The following is a 6,098-nucleotide window of genomic DNA, read 5'->3' on the forward strand; positions in this document are numbered from 1 at the left end:
GTGAATAGGAGTGGAAGGTAGGAGTCAGGTGCAGAGAGCACAGGGTTCAAGAAAAATAGGCTATTTATTCCGGCACAAGCGGTCATGCCCAAACACAGGGCGGAGAACACTGACCAACCCAAAACACAGGGTAAACCGGTCCGGAGCACAAAACCACAGCCAACACTAAACCTGAACACAAACCACATCCTGGTTTACTCGCTCCACCTGCCCAACCTGACCTCGGGGTGGAAACCCAAGGTCAGGTTGAGCGAGACCCCCAGCCTCTCCATAAACGCCCTCCAAACTCTGGATGTGAACTGGGGACCCAGATCAGAAACGATGTCCTCAGGCACCCCGTAGTGCCGGAAGACATTGGTAAACAGAGCCTCCGCAGTCTGCAGGGCCGTAGGGAGACCAGGCAACGGGATGAGACGGCAGGACTTAGAAAACCGATCCACAACAACCAGGATCGTAGTACTTCCCTGGGACGGGGGAAGGTCGGTGAGGAAGTCCACCGACATGTGTGACCACGGCCGTTGCGGAACGGGGAGGGGCTGTAACTTCCCTCTAGGCAGGTGTCGGGGAGCCTTGCTCTGAGCACACACTGAGCAGGAGGAGACATAAGACCTTACGTCCTTTGCCAACGTGGGCCACCAGTACCTCCCCCTATGACTCTGCACTGTCCTCTCGATGCCAGGATGACCCGAGGAGGGGAGAGTATGGGCCCAACGAATGAACCTATCACGGACACCCCACGGCACGAACTGAGCCCCTGCTGGACACTGAGGGGGTGCAGGCTCCAACCGTGATGTCCTCTCGATCTCCGCGTCCACCTCCCATACCACCAGTGCCATGAGACATGAAGGTGGAAGGATGGGGGTCGGCTCAATGGACCGCTCCTCGGTATCATATAGGCGGGACAGCGCGTCGGCCTTCGTGTTTTGGGAGCCTGGCCGGTATGAGATGGTGAAACGGAACCGGGTAAAGAACATGGCCCATCTAGCCTGACGCGGATTCAGTCTCCTCGCTGCCCAGATATACTCGAGATTACGATGGTCAGTCCAGATGAGGAAAGGGTGCTTAGCCCCCTCAAGCCAATGTCTCCACACCTTCAGAGCCTATGACTACGTCATAGTTTCGCTCCGCCGGACTGAGATTCTTCCAAAAAAAAGCACAAAGGTGGAGCTTTGGTGGCGCGCCCGAGCGCTGTGACAGCACGGCTCCTACCCCAGCCTCGGACGAGTCCACCTCCACTATGAACGCTAAAGAGGGATCCGGATGCACCAACACGGGCGCATTGGTGAACAGCTCCTTCAGAAGACTGAAAGCTCTGCCCGCCTCTGCTGACCAGCGCCAGCGCGCCGGTCCTCCCTTCAGCAGTGAGGTAATGGGAGCAGCCACCTGACCAAAACCCCGGATAAACCTCCGGTAGTAATTGGCAAACCCTGAAAACCACTGCACCTCTTTTACCGTGTACGGAGTTGGCCAATTACGTACGGCTGTAACACGGTCACACTCCATCACCACCCCAGAGGTGGAAATGCGATAACCCAGGAAGGAAACGGCTTCTTTGGAGAACACACATTTCTCGGCCTTGACGTACAGGTCATGCTCCAGCAGTCGCCCAAGTACCTTACGCACCAGAGACACGTGCGCGGCGCGTGTGGAATAGGAGTGGAAGGTAGGAGTCAGGTGCAAAGAGCAGAGGGTTCAAGAAAAATAGGCTATTTATTCTGGCACAAACGGTCATGCCCAAACACAGGGCGGAGAACACTGACCAACCCAAAACACAGGGTAAACCGGTCCGGAGCACAAAACCACAGCCAACACTAAACCTGAACACAAAATAATCCTGCACAACTAGAGCGGGCCTAACAAGCTTAAATAGGCTAGAAAATCAAGAAAACACAAATAGGAACAGGTACAACTAATAAGACTAAACTAATAGAAAAGGAAAAAGGGATCGGTGGCGACTAGTAGGCCGGCGACGATGACCGCCGAGCACCGCCCGAGCAGGCAGGGGAGCCAACTTCGGCGGGAGTCGTGGCAATTTCTGTAATGATGCTTGTGAAAATGTTCCATGAACCAAAGCTGTATAAAGCATTATGAATTTGTAGTGCCTTATCTATCACACCCATAACGCATTCATACCAGCTGTAGGCTGTTTACAACAACCTGCATGTCTTTAAATGCATTCATTATGTCTTAGTCATATTTCTCTGTGTACTCATCTCTGTACTGTAGAAAGTATTCTTGAAAGCTCTCCCTCTGTCTTGCAGTCTTTGTTGTATGTGAAACCCAAGTGTAACTATGCAGAACCAGCTCAAGTGACACAGAGCTCTAACGTGCTCAGCTCCGACTGCACCTCACAGGTCTGGGGCAGTAATCTGAACTATTTAAAGAGTATTACATCCTTCACATTAGCCTTTGGACTAAAATAACACACACACCAGGGTGGTTAGGGTGACATGTTCGTCAGACAGACCAACCCTGAGCCCAGCCGGAGGGGGAAATTATAGACCTAAAGTAGATGTGACACATGGAGGGTAAACCAGGGGATGGGGAGAACTAAGAACTAAGATCCCCCTCCTGTTCCTCCTATTTGGAACGGTCCCCTTGTCCCTTTTGGTTAAGTGTAAATAAGTAAACCGACCCAATCAAGAGATGGGGGTGAAGGCGGAGGGGGGACTGAATGTTTGTGTGGGATTAAACAAAGGCAGAGGGGTAGTCGGCTGTGTTAAATTAGTTTGAATTTCACCAAAGTAAAGAGAGAGGGAGAGGGAGAAAAATGGAAGAAAGAACTTTAGTGAGAGAAAGGCAGAGAGTAGCTGGCGTTTTTGAACTGAGCTCTGGAGGACCTATCATTACCAGATGGTACTGAATGGGAGCCTGCCAGCCTAGTCACTGCTTATTGCCTTAACTCTGCCTCTCTCTCTCCCTGCATTTCTCTCCCTCCTTTCTTCCCTCCACTCTCCTCTTCTTGTCTCCATCGCTCTGTGGCTGTTCATTTTTTAATTTTCCTCTCTTTTCTCTCCCTCTATTTCCAGCTGTTTTTGGATCACTCTCTCTCTCTCTCTCTCTCTCTTTTGCTGGGGGAAGATCTCTCCACCAAGTGTCTCAATTTAACAGAGCTCCCTCCCTCTCTCTCTTCCTCTCTCAGCCCCTTCCTCCTCCCCTACGGCCGTGACAGAGCACACCTGCTTGGTCTTGGCTGCGCACGCTCTCAGTGCAATTATCGCTCGGCCCCTTGCAGCACAGTGCAGACGGCTCACAGTGATTCAGCCTATAGCCCCAACTGGATATTTGGAAGGAAGACCATCTGACCTCGGCGCACTCTAACTCTCTCGCTCTCTCTCCCACGGTTCTAAAGAGTACAGGTAGGATAACACACTGGTAGATAGAGGGGATGGATCTTGGGGGGGAAACTTGGGAAAGACTGGATTATAGGCCTGGGGAGTGTGGGAAGAGAGGGGGATTGTGAGGGGAGTTGTTAAAAGGGATTTGGAATTGGGGCTATTGTGTTTCGGGGGTCCCAAACGTGCAGACTTGGTTAGTAAAATGATGATGCTGTGCTTGTGGTTTGAGGTTTTCTAATGGCTTGGTAGGTTCTGTGATGTGGATGCTCCTTTGATGTTCCTTCATTCCTTAACTCTGTCGCCAGACTCTGTGTGCAGTGGGTTTGTGGTTGAACTGGTCATGAACGGTTGTTCATTTCAATGCTTTTGCACATACATTCAATTAGAATGTACGACATGAGTCATGCCAGGCATATCATGAAAGTCATGCGTTTGTGCATGATACTGCAAACTTGTTTTCTGTGGGTGTAGGGGTAGTGTGTGTGTGTGTGTGTGTGTGTGTGTGTGTGTGTGTGTTCGCTCCCTCTAAACTGGATGCGTGGCCAGGTCTTAGTCTCACAACAGGACTGGCTTAGGGAGGAGAGACCATAGCTAATCATTCCCATACCAGACCATGTGATAGCCTACAGAATGATGAAGACAGCACCAGCTATAGGGAGGGGGTGTGGTGCTACTGTTGATGCTAGCACTTCACTCCCATGCCAATGTATGAGAAAACCCTACCCTATTTATCCAACAGAGGATACCATGTTATCTTTCCTTGACTTTATTGGTTTATCCTTGGCTAGCGGATTTTAGGTTTTTACCCCTCAATGCACTTGAGCAAGTGAGCTGTTTTGTCAGTTAGTTGGCTTGTGGTTGTACATGTGGTTTTCCCTTACATCAAACTGTCCAGTGTGTTTGTTTATGGCTTTACATGCATTCAGAGGTGTTGTGGGCAGAGGAATAGAGCGAAAGAGAAGAGGTTTCTTTGATGTGAAGTCCCTGGAGATTTTTCTCTCCTCTCTTGTCAGTAACTGGCCCTGGTGGAAAACCCATTAAGTTTACCAGTGTCCTTTTCTTCAGTTGTAGCACTTTAATGCATTGCTTTCTCTTTTGTACTCTCCCACTGGCACTTGGAGATCCTACAAGAGAAATAAAAACACAACAACAACAACAAGGATTTCTTTGTATTGCCTCAAGCCATGACAGTTCACTCACAGCAGTTCAAGCCAGAATGAACCCACCCAGGGCATTTTAGACTGAAACAAATCGATCTGAAATGGTTTATTTAACTTGTTGTACTGCTGTTCTGTTTCACATCAACGTTAACGCACCGTTTCGGCCCACCTCGTGACCACTCTGCTTTGATGGAAGCGCTGTAGACCCAAATCGCCCGGGCAACCAAAATTAAAGGGAGGACCTGCTTTGAAGTCAAAGAAAGAGGCAAAGAAAAGGCAGTACCTGGCAACCCAAAGCCTTATTAATCTACTAACAGTACAGCTTCCTCTACCACAGAGAGATCTGACTGATGGCTTCCCTGCATGACACCGCAAAACTCCCAGCTAATAGCCAACACAGAGGGAGTTTTTTTTACAGGGCTGAACTGGAGTTGGAGAACAGAGTGGAGAGGAAGGGATTATGAGTTGGAGAACAGAGTGGAGAGGAAGGGATTATGAGTTGGAGAACAGAGTGGAGAGGAAGGGATTATGAGTTGGAGAACAGAGTGGAGAGGAAGGGATTATGAGTTGGAGAACAGAGTGGAGAGGAAGGGATTATGAGTTGGAGAACAGAGTGGAGAGGAAGGGATTATGAGTTGGAGAACAGAGTGGAGAGGAAGGGATTATGAGTTGGAGGATGGAGAGGAAGGGATTATGCCCAGTTGGAGAACAGAGTGGAAACATGTTGTGATGTTGATGGAGATGTTTAAGTCTCGTTTGTTTGGAGTTGTAGAGTATAGGGATTAGCTCTGAGTTGGAGAAAAGTGGAAGAATGGGTTATGAGTTGGAGAACAGGGTGGAGAGGAATGGATTTTCCCATCTGTCCAGGTGGAGAGAACAATAGCTGAAAGATGGACGTTAGGGATTATTTTTTGGATTGAATAATATAAAGTTCCATTCTCCAGTAGTTCTCTTTCCAAAAAAGAAATGGTACTGCCAAAGGGATTAAAGAAGTTGTCTTAACAGGGAGATGAAGGGAAGGGAAAATGAGTTGAGAAAAGAGTAGATGTTCAGGGTTCAATACAGTTGGAGAACAGAGTACAGGAAGGGATTATGAGTTAGAGAACAGGCTGTAGATAAAGGGATTATAGATAATACAGGCTATAGATAATGGATTATAGATAATACAGGCTGTAGATACAGGCTGAAGATAAGGGCTATAGATTGGCTATAGATAATACAGGCTTTGTTTTCCTAGCCCACCTAGTGATAATACAGGCTCAACCTAAACAGGCTGTAATACAGGCTGCATGTTGATGGAGCTATGATAATTAAGTCTGTTTGATTGGCTAACTTGTAGATAATACAGGCTTTAGATAATACAGGGCTGTAGATAAGACATGGGCTTTAGAGGCAGGCTATAGATAATACAGGCTGTAGATTTTCCCATCTGTCCAGGTGTAGATAATACAGGCTGAAAGATGGACGTTAGCAGGCTTATTTTTTACAGGCTATTGAATAATATAAAGTTCCATTCTACAGGCTAGATCTCAGGCTATAAAAAAGGAAATAATACTGGCTAAGATAATACAGAATAGATAATACTTAGGCTATAGGAGAT

General features: G+C 48.1%; 1 protein-coding gene across 1 annotated transcript in view; it reads left to right on the forward strand.

The window, feature by feature from the left end:
• The first annotated feature begins 2,977 nt into the window (after positions 1-2,977).
• The window catches only part of LOC121839367 (decorin-like), a 31,192-nt gene continuing 28,071 nt past the window's right edge, over positions 2,978-6,098 (forward strand). The window contains exon 1 of the mRNA XM_042297873.1: positions 2,978-3,359. The gene's annotated coding sequence lies outside the window, so the exon portion shown is untranslated. The remainder of the gene's footprint in view (positions 3,360-6,098) is intronic.

This window comes from Oncorhynchus tshawytscha, linkage group LG15, assembly GCF_018296145.1.
Source record: "Oncorhynchus tshawytscha isolate Ot180627B linkage group LG15, Otsh_v2.0, whole genome shotgun sequence".
Classification (NCBI taxonomy): domain Eukaryota; kingdom Metazoa; phylum Chordata; class Actinopteri; order Salmoniformes; family Salmonidae; genus Oncorhynchus; species Oncorhynchus tshawytscha.